General features: G+C 43.1%; 1 protein-coding gene across 5 annotated transcripts in view; it reads right to left on the bottom strand.

Annotated features, from left to right (window-relative positions):
• Nucleotides 1-15,314, bottom strand: part of NEXMIF (neurite extension and migration factor) — a 188,738-nt gene extending 173,424 nt beyond the window's left edge. For all 5 annotated transcript variants that reach the window (XM_032329586.1, XM_032329589.1, XM_032329588.1 and 2 more), the window contains exon 1: nucleotides 14,401-15,314. The gene's annotated coding sequence lies outside the window, so the exon portion shown is untranslated. The remainder of the gene's footprint in view (nucleotides 1-14,400) is intronic.
• Nucleotides 15,315-16,377: the final 1,063 nt, after the last annotated feature.

Raw genomic sequence — 16,377 nt, forward strand, 5'->3', positions numbered from 1 at the left:
CTAAACACAGTTGTCTCCTTCACCTGGCCATGTCAGCAACAAGACAGCAGCTCTCTGCCTTGTTGTTCACTGCAACCTCTCCCACCTCAGATTGTCTCAACAGCTTGAGCACTCCTTCTACCTGAGGTTCTAGAAATAGCTGGTCCTCCCTGCACCCTCCTCTGGGCACAGATGACTAGTGATACCTGACATCCTGTGACACATGGCATTTCAGTTCCTAAGTAGATGACGTGGACCAGGGAGAAGTTCCTTACCAAGGGCCTCCTATAGGGTTACTGGGAGAGGTATCAGAACCACAGATGTCAGAAAAAGGCTAAAGTCCAAAAGGACAGAGGGCAAAATAAAGAGGTAGGATCATGCTTTTCCTTTCAGTACATATTATGCCAAATGGCTTTTCATTTAAAAGAGGGGATGGGGACGCCTGGGTCGCTCAGTTGGTTAAGCAGCTGCCTTCGGCTCAGGTCATGATCCCAGCGTCCTGGGATAGAGCCCCACATCGGGCTCCTTGCTCGGCAGGGAGCCTGCTTCTCCCTCTGCCTCTGCCTGCCATTCTGTCTGCTTGTGCTCACTCGCTCTCCCCCTCTCTCTGACAAATAAATAAAAATCTTAAAAAAAAAAAAAATAAAAGAGGGGATGCCAATGTGACTCAGTTGGTCAAGTATCCGCCTTAGGCTCAACTAATGATCCTGGAGTCCCAGAATAGAGCTCTGCACTAGGCTCCCTGCTCAGTGGGAGCCTGCTTCTCCCTCTGCCCCTTACCCCACCAGTTTGCCCCCTCTCTCTCACTCCCTCTCTCTCTTAAAAAAGAAAGTAATTTGAGGATGGTTTTGTCTAGTATATGGCCTACATACCTGAGACAGTCTTGTGGATTTTTCAGTCTAATAAATTGAATTTTCAGAAAATAAAGAAACCCCATTCCTGGTATTAGCCATCATCACTTTAGTCTTCCATTATTCAATGGGATTCCATGCTGGAAGATATCCAAGTCATCCCTGAGGGTAGAATGTAGATGTGAAAATCAAGAGATTAGTCCATCTACCTGTTCTTTAGCATCTTTCAGTGGTTGACTAGATGTAACTTGGCCTTGATGAATTGTGAATCACTGGGATCAGCAATATCATGACATCACCATCTTATCTAAATAATAAACAAGTTCATCTTTCCATTTATTCAGGTGCTAAATATATAGAAATGTGTAGCTACCAACGAACTGTTGAAATAGGGCCAACAAACCAAACCAAACCAAAACAAAACAAAACAGTGGCTTATAGTAAAGGAGTGAGATCAATGGCAAGGAAAGTTGATTCTAAGTTCTCTTCCCAGATCTGTATAGCAGCATCCTGATCCTTTGGTCCCTCTGCTTAACTGGTGATCATTGTCTTCAGAATTAAATAGAACATTGGGGCCCTCTTGAGAGACAAAGCGACAAATTGGGATTTTTGTTTTGGCCACTATATCATCTCCATATCTCTGAGTAAGAGACCAGGCATACTCATCTCTTCCCCACAAACACACACATGAAAGGATCTAGGTAAGTCACAGCCTAGGTTTAACAACCAACACTTTGGCTTTGGTTTATAAAGCATGCTTATCTTCCTCTTTACCACACAAAATTCCAAACCACTTCCTCTTCAGATGCATATGTGTTTTTGTTTAGCTTTAAGTCAAACCACATAAATCTGCAAAACTCCCTATAGCCTGTCAAAATTCCTCTTCCTTTCACCTATTTATTCAAATGGATTTGACTATGTCATTTATGAAACATCTTAACATGTCAAGGCTACAGCTTTACACATATAAGATTTGTTATAGGAAAAGGCAATGTGACTCAATAAACAGTGGGTATACTGCTTTCTTTGCCAAGAGGTACAGTAGATAAGCAGTCCATAAAAACAAGCACGCTGGTATATACATACAAATACAGATCGCCAGTAAGGAAAACGTTACTGAACTGCCCCAAAGGGAGATCAAAAACACTGAATCTACATTGAGGAAACCCCTATAAGTCAAAGCAAAGAAAGACTTCAGAAAGCAATAGTTATGCCAGTGCACAAAGAAGCTGTGCAACACAAAAACAGACACCTAGATCAATGGAACAGAATAGAGAGCCCAGAAATAGACCCTCAACTCTATGGTCAACTAATCTTCGACAAAGCAGGAAAGAATGCCCAATGGAAAAAAGACAGCCTCTTCAATAAATGGTGCTGGGAAAATTGGACAGCCACATGCAGAAAAATGAAATTGGACCATTTCCTTACACCACACACAAAAATAGACTCAAAATGGATGAAGGACCTCAATGTGCGAAAGGAATCCATCAAAATCCTTGAGGAGAACACAGGCAGCAACCTCTTCGACCTCAGCCGCAGCAACATCTTCCTAGGAACAACGCCAAAGGCAAGGGAAGCAAGGGCAAAAGTGAACTATTGGGATTTCATCAAGATCAAAAGCTTTTGCACAGCAAAGGAAACAGTTAACAAAATCAAAAGACAACTGACAGAATGGGAGAAGATATTTGCAAACGACATATCAGATAAAGGAACTAGTGTCCAGAATCTATAAAGAACTTAGCAAACTCAACACCCAAAGAACAAATAATCCAATCAAGAAATGGGCAGAGGACCACTTCCTCATATCAGGGAGATCATATGATAGTTGTCTTTCTCTGCTTGACTTATTTCGCTAAGCATGATACTTGAACAGACATTTCTGCAAAGAAGACATCCAGATGGCCAACAGACACATGAAAAAGTGCTCCATATCACTCAGCATCAGGGAAATACAAATCAAAACGACAATGAGATATCACCTCACACCAGTCAGAATGGCTAAAATCAACAAGTCAGGAAATGACAGATGCTGGCGAGGATGCGGAGAAAGGGGAACCCTCCTACACTGTTGGTGGGAATGCAAGCTGGTGCAGCCACTCTGGAAAACAACATGGAGGTTCCTCAAAATGTTGAAAATAGAACTGCCCTATGACCCAGCAATTGCACTACTGGGTATTTACCCTAAAGATACAAATGTAGTGATCCAAAGGGGCATGTGCACCCAAATGTTTATAGCAGCAATGTCCACAATAGCCAAACTATGGAAAGAACCTAGATGTCCATCAACAGATGAATGGATCAAGAAGATGTGGTACATATACACAATGGAATACTATGCAGCCATCAAAAGAAATGAAATCTTGCCATTTGCGACAACATGGATGGAACTAGAGCGTATCATGCTTAGCGAAATAAGTCAAGCAGAGAAAGACAACTATCATATGATCTCCCTGATATGAGGAAGTGGTGATGCCACATGGGGGCTTAAGTGGGTAGAAGAGGAATCAATGAAACAAGATGGAATTGGGAGGGAGACAAACCATAAGTGACTCTTAATCTCACAAAACAAACTGAGGGTTGCTGGGGGGAGGGGGGTTGGGAGAAGGGGGTGGAATTATGGACATTGGGGAGGGTATGTGCTTTGGTGAGTGCTGTGAAGTGTGTAAACCTGGTGATTCACAGACCTGTACCCCTGGGGATAAAAATATATGTTTATAAAAAAATAAAAAATTAAAAAAAAGAAGCTGTGCAACAGGGTCAGCTGATTCTCTGAGCCTTGGACAAAAAGTGACAAGAAGTTAACATGGAGATCTGTGAAGGACAGAGTCCTTTCACAAATGCTTCCCACCTGGCTGAGATGCTGGAAACTTCAAGGAGCAGAGAACACTGGGGCCACAAAGATGCCAGATAAACCCTGGATTCTAAAGAAAAAAAGAGTAAATACCCCCTTTCTATTAATATTTCCTCAATCAATGGTTATTTCAGTCATGGAGATGGAGTATTTGTTGTTAAGAATAAACAAACTAACTTCTCCCCAATAAGGGAGATTATTCCTTTAACCAAGCGGAGTGGTACAGGAATCTGCAGCATGCCACTCCATCTTTCTTCCAAGAGTTAAGAGGAAAAACTTTGGTTAATACTATGATATAGTTTCTACCAACTCTGCTGGGTCCATACTATCCAGGTGAGTTCCCTGTTGCCCGTATCTCCCTAGTAGTCATCTCTGCCAAGATGGCAGAGATATTAGAATTATCTCACAAATATTTTAAAGCAGTCATGATAAAAATGTTTCAATAATCAATTACACTCTTGAAAAAAAAAGGATCAACAAAGAAATAGAAGACACAATGAAGAACCAAGTGGAAATTTTAGATATGAAAAATATAATAACTGAAACTTAAAAAAATCTGAACAGATGGGTTCCACAGCAGAATGGAGAGGACTTTGGAAAGAATCAGCCAACTTGAAGATAGAATAATAGAAATTATTCATCTGAACAACAGAATAAAATAGACTGAAAAAAAATAAACAGGGCCTCAGGGACCTGTGAGACTAAAAAAATTATCTGACTTTCCTGTCATCAGAGGAGGTCTGGAAAAATAAAATATGAGAAGGCAGGACAGAAAAAGTATTCAAAGGAATAATAGCTGAAAACTTCCCAAACCTGGCAAAAGATACATACCTACAGATTCAAGAAGTTGAGAATATTCCAAACTAGATGAACCCAAAGAAATCCATGCCGCAACACCTTATAGTCAAAGTTCTGAAAACTCTAAAGATGTGGGAAATAATCTTGAAAGCAGTGAGAGAGAAATGATGCTTTAACTATAAGGGAAGAAAACAATTTGATTTCTCATCAGAAAGCATGGAGGCCAGAAGGCAGTGGCACAAACTTTTTGCAAGTGATGAAAGAAAAGAACTGTTAACTCAGAATCTTATATCCTGTGAAAACACCCTTCAGGAATAAAGGGGGAATTAAGAAATTCCCAGATAGGGGCACCTGCGTGGCTCAATGGGTTAAGCCTCTGTCTTTGGCTCAGGTCATGATCCCAGGGTCCTGGAATCAAGCCTTGCATTGGGTTCTCTGCTCTGAGGGGAGCCGGCTCCCCCCTCTCTTTCTGCCTGCTGCTCTGCTTGCTTGTGATCTCTCTCTTTGTCAAATAAATAAATAAAATCTTTAAAAAAAAGAAAAGAAAGTCCCAGATGCAGGAAAACTAAGGGTTGCCAACAACTTGCACTAAAAGAATGGCAAAAGAAAGTTCTCTAAATGGAAAGAAAATATAAAAGAAGGAATTGCAGAACCTCAGGAAGGAAAGAAGAACAAGAGAAAAAGCTAAAGGAAGAGTAAATACAATTGGCTTTGCTTCTCCTGTTGAGTTTTCTCAATTATGTTTGATGGTTGAAACAAAAATTATAACACTGTCTGATGTGGTTCTGAATATATGTAGAGGAAATACTTAATTCAACTATATTATAAATAAGGGAGGATTAAAAGGTTAAGTTTACTCAAACAGGTAAAATATTGATACTAGTAGATAGTGATAAGTTATGTGCAGTCACTCTGGAAGATAGTTTTGCAGTTTTTAAAAAATGAAACATGCACTTACCATATGATCCAGGAACTACACTCTGGGCATTTTCTCCAAAGAAATGAAAGCTTACATTTACATGAAAACCTGCACACTAACCTGTACAGCTTTATTTGTAAGAGCTAAAAACTGGAGACAACCAAAATGTTCCTCAACAGGTAAGTGTTAAACAAACTGTGATACATTCATAACATGGAATACTGTTCAATAGTAAAAAAGAAAGTACTGTTTATACATAAAGCAACTTGGATAGATCTCAAGAGAATCATGCTGATAAAAAAGTCAACCTGAAAAGGTAACATACTCCATGACTCCATTTATATATTTTTGAAATGATGAAATTATAGATATTAAAAAAAGATTAATTACTGCTAGGAGTTAGGGATAGTGGGAGTGAGCAGAGTAAATGTGACTATAAAGAAAATAAAGGAATGTCATAAGAAAGCTCTTTTGTATTGATGGAACAGTACTTTATCTTGACAGTAGTAGTAGTTACACAAATCTACACATGTGATGAAATGACATAAAACTAAAGACACCCATTGTTCCAATGTCAAGTTCATGATTTTGATCATATACTATATATATATGTGTGTAAGATGTAACACTGGGGGGACACAGGGTAAAGGGTATATAATACCTTTCTATCCTTACAACATATTGTGAATCTACAATTATTTCAAAAGAAAAAGAAAAAATAATCAAGTTGCTGTGGTAAGCAGAGTAATGACCCTCTAAAGGAGTCCACATCCTACTTCTAGAACCTGTGAATATGTTACGTTATATGTCATGAGGGGAATTAAGGTGCAGATGAAATTAAGTTGGCAAATCAACCAACCTTGAGATGAGGAAATTATTCTGTATTATCCATTCAGGTAGACTCGATGTAGTCACAGAGGTCTTTAAAAGTGGAGTAGGGAGACAGAAGTGTGAGAGTCAGAGAAGGACATGTGACCGTGAAAGCAAGATTGAAGGAATGCGACATAAGGAATCCATCTACCATTGCTGACTTTGAGGATGGAGGGGGCCCTTGAGCCAAGAAATGTGGAAAAACTCTAGAAGCTAGAAAGAGCAAAGAAAAAGAGTTTCTCCTAGAGTCTCCAGAAAAAATGCAGCCCTGCCCACACCTTGACTTTAGCCCAGTGAGACCAATTTCAGATTTCTGACTTCTAGAACTGTGAGAAAATAAATTCATGCTGTTTATAAACTACTAGGTTTTTGGTAATTTGTTACAGCAGCCATAGCAAACTAAAATAATCCCCAGCTAGTGGTTAAAAACTAAGTCACTCGGGGCACCTGGGTGGCTCAGGGGATTAAGCCTCTGCCTTGGGCTCAGGTCCTGATCTCAGGGTCCTGGGACTGAGCTCTGCATTGGGCTCTCTGCTCAGTGGGGAGCCTGCTTCCCCTCCTCTCTCTGCTTGCCTTTCTGCCTACTTGTGATCTCTCTCTCTCTCTCAAATAAATAAATAAAATCTTAAAACAAAAACAAAATTGAGTCACTCAAAGATGGGTGGCTGGCTTTTTGCAGAGAACATTTAATTCATTACTCAAAAGTCAATAACTCTCCACTATAATCTTAACTCAATGGTTAATACATCATGGCTAATGCTATTTGCAATTCCACATCACCAATGATAGCAATGATAGAAATATTGCCTCAGAACTGCAGGGAAAAGAAACATGTTACTCCTTATTAAATAGGGCCTGCTAAGTTAACGCAGAATTAAGAACAGAAGCATTTGTGCCATGATGGCTGGAAATAGCATCTCAGCTACAGATACATGTTTGCAATGAACTTTTCTGCCGTGTTAAAAGAAGGCATCTTAAATAAATTTTTAAAAATCTTAAAAAGGGGTAGGGGTTTGTGCCTGGGTGGCTCAGTCAGTTAAGCAACTGCCTTCAGCTCAGGTCATGGTCCCAGGTCCTGGATTCTCCCTCTCCCTTTACCTGCCCCTCCACCTGCTTGGGCACTCTCTCTCTCTCTCTCTCTGTGTGTGTGTAAATAAATAAATAAATAAATAAATATCTTTTTTAAAAAAAAATAGGAGATCGGGGCGCCTGGGTGGCTCAGTGGGTTAAGCCACTGCCTTCGGCTCAGGTCATGATCTCAGGGTCCTGGGATCGAGTCCTGCATCGGGCTCTCTGCTCAGCAGGGAGCCTGCTTCCTCCTCTCTCTCTGCCTGCCTCTCTGCCTGCTTGTCATCTCTCTCTGTCAAAGAAATAAATAAAATCTTTTTAAAAAAATAGGAGATCTACACTTATTTTCTAAAGGGGAGAATACAGAAACAATAGAAAAATGCATCGAATTAGAAAAATGCTGGGGTTACAGATGATAAAAAGACCCAGCTAGGAACAAAGCTAACTTCCTGTGAGACAAGAGAATCTGTTTTATTCTTTTCTGTTCCCAGTATCTCAGTGCTTAGCACATAGTAGGTATGTTGCTGATTAAAGTAGATATAATGATTAAGGACACTTCCATATTTAGAATTCTATTAGCCCTCATACTCTGCCACACTCCAAACTGCTGAGATAAAAAGCAGAGACAAGCAATAAACATTGATTCATGGATAAGATACCACCTATTCCTACCACTTCAACTGTAAGACACAGATATAGCATATATTCTTGTTTGCAGAGCTTAAGGAGCCTTGCTTTAAATACGTCATGTTAGATGACCAAGTTTGCTAATAATCCAAAATGCCCATAAGAAGCAGGAGTCCTCATGAAGATACCTGGATACCACCTTCCTCTCTGACGCCACCTAAAAATTGATGCTAGCAAGAGTTCCTTATTTTGGTCAAGGCCGTTGGCTAAGATAAACATATAAAAAGAGATAGACGAAAGAGAGATGGGGGCATGCAAACAAGGATTAGTTTTTCTAAAATATATTTTATATATTAATAATGAATTTGTGAAGACTGAGTGTTGAACAGGCATTCTTAAGAATCTGAGAACTGACAAATCAAAGATTTAAGGATACTATCCTTGACTTATTTTTGGTGAGAATAGTAAGCCAAAGTGAGTGCTAAGTGATTCTTTTCCATAATAAAAAATACCTGTGCAGGCTATTCAGAAAAATATTTATAACTATAGCTGAGAGATATGGACCAGAAGTATCTTAATAACAGCCTCTCTTGAAAGAATCATTTTCATGGCTTCCATTTCAAACTACCAAGACCATGACAACCATGCAACAGGACTTCTTGTAACAATCAAGCAAAGGCTAGTGCAGAGGTTTTAACTCAGAATGTATGGTTGGACTTCCTAAAAATGTATGCAGGTGTCATATACGTAAATGTGCACTTTTCTGAAGACAGTTTCCTTGGCATTCATCAAATTTTCACAGGAGTTCATGCCAAAAATAAGGGTTATGATCCACTAGGCTAGGTGGTGATGGCCCACTTTTCCTACTCTATTACTCAGTAAAGTATATGTCTTCAGAATGTGTTCCAGTTATTTAGTAACTAAAGAGACAGAAGGCCTTTGTTGAAGCAAGTTACTGAGACCTGGTCTCTGGGTTAATAAATCACATACGTGCTTGGAATAATGTGGCAAATGCTGGAAAGAAGGCCAGAAAGAATTTAGTAGCACCACAAAATTTATGTTACTCCAATAGGCAGGAAAGAAAAGACCACTATTAATGTTTGGACTCAAACAAACAGATTCACATGTGGATTTTACCTTTAGGGTCATCACCCAGCCACTCCACCAGGTTCTGAACAATCTCTGAAACCCTAACTATCAGCTGATACATACGTATTCAGGAAATGTGGACCCACTTTAACACTGGCCTAAGTAAAGCTCGATTATGAAGGGAACACTTGAAAACATTTGCAAAAGCAACTTTAAATAGCTCCATATTTTCTTCTTGTTTGCATTATTCTTTTCCATACTGGGCCAGATTTGGCCTGTGAACCAAGTTTCTTTTGACCCAGCCCTAGATCAATGAAGGCCAGTCATAGATACTAAGAACTGAAAGTAGTTTAAAAGGTCATCTTTGGGGCGCCTGGTGGCTCAGTGGGTTAAACCGCTGCCTTCGGCACAGGTCATGATCTCGGGGTCCCGGGATCGAGTCCCGCATCAGGCTCTCTGCTCAGCGGGGAGCCTGCTTCCTCCTCTCTCTCTGCCTGCCTCTCTGCCTACTTGTGATCTCTGTCTGTCAAATAAATAAATAAAATCTTTAAAAAAAAAAAAGGTCATCTTTGCCATTACAGAGAAAGCAAATGTAAATACATGTAATATCTACATATTTACCACATGCAAACTATTTGGGACAGAGAGAAAATTACTTGTGCATTTCTCAAAACATATTCTAAAAAGATGAATTCACACTTCTGTTGGTACGACCTTCTTTTGTTTTACAACAGCCATGGTAAAGATGATCTTCCTAAACCCAAATGCCTCCTGGTATGCTTTAAGGTTATTACCTATCACCAGTTTTCCACGAAAAGAAGAATAGCCCTTCTCCAGAATTAAAATAGCACCTCTTTGTTTGATTTAAAGGTGCCCTATAGTTAGGATGACCATAGGACTTTTTTGTCTTTAAGGGTGATGTAAGTATGCTGGGACAAGAGGTTTCAACCATAACATATAGCCACACCACTTACAGACCTCCATAGAGGAAATGGTTTAACTTGCCCTACAGAAAAATCAATCCCTGTGCCTTTTCTTGGCATTACTCTAGTAGTCAGGCCCACAGTACAACCTTGGTCTCTAACCTCTAAACCCCCTCAGGTTAAATATTAGGAGTAGCTGCTTGCTTAGCCTAGTTGTGTAATACTTAAAATGGGATACTAAGAGAGGAAAAAATGTAACTTTTTAAATGAGGGTTGGGAGTGTTTGAGAAAATAGTAGTAATTGTTATATCAAAATCATTTTGTTGGGGATGGATAAAATAGATGACCCTTTAAAATGCTTTTTAGAAAAATAAAAAATATATACATAATAGTTTGTCCTGAAGACTTCAGTCCTTTTTCTACCAGAGAACAAGGGAGGGAAAGACATCAGGTTATAGTGATTATCAACAGAAAAAGAGACCAAAAAGAGCACATTCCCTAGCAAATCACCAAGGCAAATGAAAGAGTGAATGGAAGAGGGACAAAGAGCATCTTCACCCCTTACCTAGAGCTGGCCCAGAAAAGGCTCTACCATCAGTAGAAGGCAGCTTCTCCCCACCACCCTCCATCCTCCAGGCAGACCCCAATCCAGACCAGATTTCCCCAAGGTTGTGATGTGCTTATTACTATTGCAGAAGGCCAGTGTTGTTTGAGAAGAAAGGAATGTTGATCTCTGCCTAAAATGAGAATTTCTTGGTGAGAGTAAAGGTCTGAAATTAAAGGTAGGCCCAAGTGATGATGCAGTCTCATCCAGTGCCCTTTGTCTTGTTTTAAGGCATCCATGAAAAAGTGGCACAAAGAACATGGCAAGTCCTTTATGTCCAATCCTATGACTTTGGGTTTGAAAGGGTGTTTTCTGGTGGAGAAACTGTTAATGAGGGAGCTAGTTGATGGGCAATTTTTCATAGGAGGCAAAGGGAAAAAAAATGTCCAAACCTGAAATTTTGTTTTGTTTTGTTTTGCTTTTCTGTGCAATTAAGTGCTTGTATTAAAACATGGGGACAAGACCTGTGAGCAGAAAGAACTGCACTGTGATTGTGAGGAGCAATTGATTATATACTTTTAAGCTGGGGGAGATCAACTTAATAGAGATAAAGGAAGTTTCTAAAAGGATTTTTATATGTTAAAAAAAGACTTGGAGGATCCTGGAGGTCTGGCTATTGTCACTGAAATCTTTAAGAGGGGAAAAGCAGGGTAGCCAGAATGACCTACTCCTTATTATATCATTTCCCTTCCCTATTATACACTTTGGTTCTTCTCTTTTTGGTTGCTGCAAGCAGGAACACTTAAACCTCGTATGTGTCACCAGATAAATGTTTAAAGATAATGTGACAATCAAAGGCCAGTTAGAATCTCTTTCTCTCCCTTTACTAAGGTATTAGGAGGAAAAAAAGTATTCCCTAGAATTGGACTTAGGAACAGAGAAACTGCCATCAACGAAAGCTTTTTGGTTAGGCTAGTCACTCTTGGTTAAGCAAATATTTTGGTGAAACCAGGACCTCCACGGTGATTTTGACAGATGAGCACATTTTTGAATGTTTAAAATCCAGCACTTAATCAGTTTCCTCATCTCTTTTATCCCACTCCTAAACACAGGCAACCACCATATATTTAGTTCTCTCTGCACACCAGGTAGTTTACAGGTAACCAGAGGATTGTGAAAAAAAGAAAAAGGGAGAAAAGAGGCTCTGAAACAGAGAGAAAGTGGCAGTGTTCTGTACTTGTTTGACTTTGGCAACAGGGTGTTACAGGTTTCCTTGCATGTGTGTGTGTGTGTGTGTGTGTGTGCTCACGCGCACGCAACGCACGCCTGTATGTTTTAAAAAGCAATGATGCATCAAAGATTTATTCACTGAACAGGCTGATTTATTTAACAGACTTGACATATGTCAAATTCTACCATGTGCTTACATAATTGTTACCCATTAATCAAAGCTATTATTTAGCCAAATATTTGTTTTAAAAGTATTTTCCTTTAAATGACTTTTTCTAGTCCACTGCACAATCAGTCAGTGGTTCATTTTTATTTTGTTTTGTTATGTTAACAACAGCTATTTTAAATTTAATCTTCTAGGGCCATTCTATCTCCACCCAAAATCTATTCCTTTTTTCCTCCCTAGTAAATTTCTGGTTAAAATCACATCATAGGGAAAAATTTAAAAATACATACAAGGTCCTTTCATCTTATTGTATTTTACACTCTTGACTTCCAGAAAAAGCAGCTTCTCAACATACCGATAAAATCACAGATTTGAATACTGTTAACCTAAGAAACTGGCTATAAGGACAAAAGGATATGATTTTGTGTGTGTGAGTGTGTGTGTTTGTGGAGTGTGGAAAGGTGGTTGGGACAGCTAGGGAAGAGCTAGGTGGATAATTAGAATAAAAGAAAGTAAATGAAGTCGATTTTGAAGTCTTGAATTTTGTTGAATCACCCTACTCCATCTGAACACATGTGCACAAAAAAAAAAATTACATTTTGTTCAACTCAAATGCATGCAACTGGAAGGTATTTCTGAGAAACAAAAATGTCTAATCACTAGCTACCAGTCTGAGTTCTTCTACTGTAAACATGCCATACGAGAAAACAAGAGGCTCAATTTGATCTCACAGGTCAAAGTGTGAGGGCTAGGAAACATGGGGGTGGGGCGGGGAGGAGGGGGAATCCCACCACCACACAAGAAAATCTTTGACCTAGTAAGCAAATACGTTTTTGTTGTAACTGCTGGGTAAAATGTACAAGTCTTCCAGAAATTAGACACTGTAATAAAAATGTACCAGCCCAAATTTAAATTGCTCACTAGACAGATGGTTAATTATATTCACAGCCACATATTTCACTGGGATAGTTTCAGACACTCAGCCAGTTTTATTTGATTATCCAGTTTCCCAGTTAATATGTAAAATGACAGTCACTTAGGGTTTTTCTGTTCCCTTCTAAAAATATATTTTAAATAAGTGTAAATTCTCCTCAGCCACCGGAACATCACTGCTGCGAATAAAATGTTTGCTTATGGCACCCTATGTGTACAAGATTTAAGGGAGATTCATTCTCTGAAACCCAAATGGTCTCTGTAGTTCAGAGAAGGCTACTGGAACACCTTTTCTCAGCAAGCAAAATATTTCAAGAACTATCAGCACACCGCTCCTCCGCCAAAAACAATCGAGGAGATATTTAAATCACTGGTGACATGCTTTCGATGCTTTTTAAAAACAGCTCTAACAGCCCTACACACAAATCACGTCTCTTCAGATAAGAGTCTAGAAAATGGAACGTTAGGAAAAGGCCACATAGCTAAGTACACTGCTGCGCACAGAATTCAACAATATGCTGGGAGCCAAAACCCAAAAGCAAAATATGAAACCCACTGATTCCAAAATGCAACCAGAAGCTCGACAAAAACCAAGTGTGCCGATGTTGAAATGGAGATGCCAATTTTTTTTTTTTTTCAACTTCGAAAAAGACAGGAAACCTTGCGCGGGTGATTCGGTCCCTCACGAATCAGACAGAGAAGCAGTCATGCTGAAACCACTGGATTCCTAAGCAGAACGGCGCCAACTCAGCGGCGCGTTTTCCATACTTTCCCGGAGCGGGCCCTGCTCCCCACACGGCTCGCAGCCTCCCAGCCTCACCGGGTGTGCGAGACCCCAGCGGACGTGTGCAGCGGGGCGCGGCAGAGCGAAGCACCAGAAACTACGCAGGAGAGTGTCAATTCGATTGCCGAAAACCGGAAAGGGGCCGAGGGCCAATTTCAGAGAAGGTGACAGGCTGGGCGAGGCTCGCTGGGGCCCCCAACACAAACCCGCCCGCGGCCCTCGGTCGGTCGGCGTGTGCTGGGGAGCGCTCCGAGGTTGGCCGGGCAGCCCCAAGCGCGTAGGGGGCGCTGGCGACCGTACTTCGCACCTTTGCCGTTTTGGCCCTGGCTCCCAGTCGCGGCCGCCGCGTGGGTTTTCCCGCTTGCGCGGAAGCGTGCAGTGTTGGTGCCAGTTCCCTGGCCAGGATCTCTCCAGCAGCAGCCCGAAAGGAGGAGGCACACTGCTGTCTTCGATGCCGGGCTGTGTGCGTGTGAGCGCCAAGGCTCCGGCCCGCTCGCTTCCCCTCCCCCCTCTCCCAGCGCAGGCAGAGGCCTTTCCTAGATTGCAGTGCCTATCAGGGCTACCCGAGATCTCTCGCCCTTACTGCCTTGCTCCCTCACACACAGACACACAGATGCACGCCATTCTCACACAGAGGTCCTCCCTTCCGTTTTCCCTTCCTCCTCTTGGATCTTGGCTTCCCGCAATTCGTTCCACCCCTTGCCACCTCGAGCCAGCCCGGGAGCCTGCGAGAAGGCCAGGGAGCTGGTCGATAACGCTCGTACTCACCTCACAGGCCGACTCAGCAGGCGCAAGTCGCTGGCGGGCTCAGGCAGCGGGCGCTGGAACTAGCGCGGTCTCAGTCAAGGCTGGGCTGCCGCCGTCGCCGCAGCTGCTTGAGCTGCAGCCGCCGCCGCTGCTACTGCTGCCGCCGCCGCCGCCGCCTCTGCCTCAGCTCCATGCGCCAGGCCCGCCAGGTGGACGCGCCTGTGTCCCTCAGGCGCCGCCGCCGCCGCCGTCGCCGCCGCCGCCGCCGCGCTAGATGGAGTCAGAGCTGTCGGGCTCTGGCCCTGAAACTCAGCGCCTCGGTGACTGTGGTGCTGCTCCCGGATTCCGTGCTTCGGGTGCACGACAGCTTGCTCCGGCCGGGGCTACCTCAGCAGCGGGTTGCGCGCGCGGCGCTGGAGCCCTCTCGGTGCGGTGGCTGCGGCGGTCCGCGGGAGGGAGATAGAAGGAGGGCGGCTGCTACTGTCTCTGTAGTCGTTAAAGCTATTGCTAAATGCTGTTACTGCCGCTACTGCTACTGCTACTGGTGTGGCGGTGGCGGCTGCTGATGCTGATGCTGATGCTACTGGTTTTCCGTCCCGGGTTCTCCCCCTACCTCGTCCCCCTCCCCCCTCTCTCCTCCTCCTCCTCCTTCCCCTCCCTCCGCCGCTTTTCTCAGAGCCTCAGCGGGCGCTGCCTGCTCTTCTCTTCTCCCTGAGATGCCTCTGCCCATTCAGAAAGGTGCCCAGAGTGGGACTGCCTCGGCTGCCACCATCGCTATTGCCCCTGCCATTGTTTCCTCCAACACGGTTGTTCTTGCTGGCCGCGTTCTCCCCTCTGTCTCCCTTCCCCACCACAGCCTTTCCTTTCCCTCCTGCTCTCTACCTTGTCTATAGTCCCTTCCCCATGTGCCCCCTCCCACTCTGTCCGTCTGTCCCTCCCTCCCCTTAGGCGCCCGGGAGCGCGCACTGCGCGGCCACCTGTCATAAAGGGCGCGCACCCCCCTTCCCCACCCCACCCCGCCCCCCACTCGCATTCTTGCAGCCAGCCCAGTCCACCGCGCCAGTGGCGCGTTCTTTCCTAGGCAGACCCGCAGCTGGACACCACTCTCCCACATCTTTTAGGGCAGTTATGTGTACATAGAGGGGCGCTCTGAAGTTTGGGGGAGAATAGTCCAATGGCTTCTTCCATCAAGCATCTAACCATTCGATCTCTATGATCTCTACCTACCTTTAACTTCAGAACCTAGGCCCCCAAGGGTTGGGTCATGAAAGGTTGGGTGCAAGGCCCTTCCCCAGAGAATTGGAAAGGGAAGTTTTCTTGAATAAAGAAGAAGAGAAGAAGGGAACATGAATACGCAAGGAAGGAAAAGGAATCTGCCTGAATGCAGTCGTTGAGAAATCCCTAAGATGACCATTACCCTTCAGAATTCCTGGAAACCCAACGGGAAATGGCAAGGGATTGTAGAGCAACTTAGAAGGGACTCTAGCACCCTGGAGCCCTGGGGGTAAGGTTGGGGTCTGAGCCTCTGAACCACCACCACTAGGAGCTATGGCAAGCCATGCAAAGGTCGGTGCTAGAGCAGAAGGAGTAAAACTAAGTTACTTATGTACACTTGCTCCAGCCACCCAGTGCCAAAGCACAGCTTCTCCAGTCAATCAGGGCCCAATTTCAGGTTTCTCTACTGCCACAGCTGCAGCCTCATTTTACTGCCACTGCTCAGGCTTTCAGACAACTTGTCACTGTCACCCTCAACAGAGCCTCTATGGCCTGTCACACAACCCCTCCCCAGAAACAGCACAGGTTGGGCAGGGAGGTGGGATTTCTCTTTCCCTGGAAAAGCACAAGAGGCAAATGTTCTAGATACCCCATTGTCAACAAAATACGGGTTTCCTTATCTAGTTTGAGATACTCTCCATGGGTCTTTCATTGCTGAGCAGTACGGTGTCTGTCTGGGCATAGGGGCTCTTTTACAATTTGTCGCCTCTCTGTCTTGATTTC

Source organism: Mustela erminea, chromosome X (genome assembly GCF_009829155.1).
Source record: "Mustela erminea isolate mMusErm1 chromosome X, mMusErm1.Pri, whole genome shotgun sequence".
Classification (NCBI taxonomy): domain Eukaryota; kingdom Metazoa; phylum Chordata; class Mammalia; order Carnivora; family Mustelidae; genus Mustela; species Mustela erminea.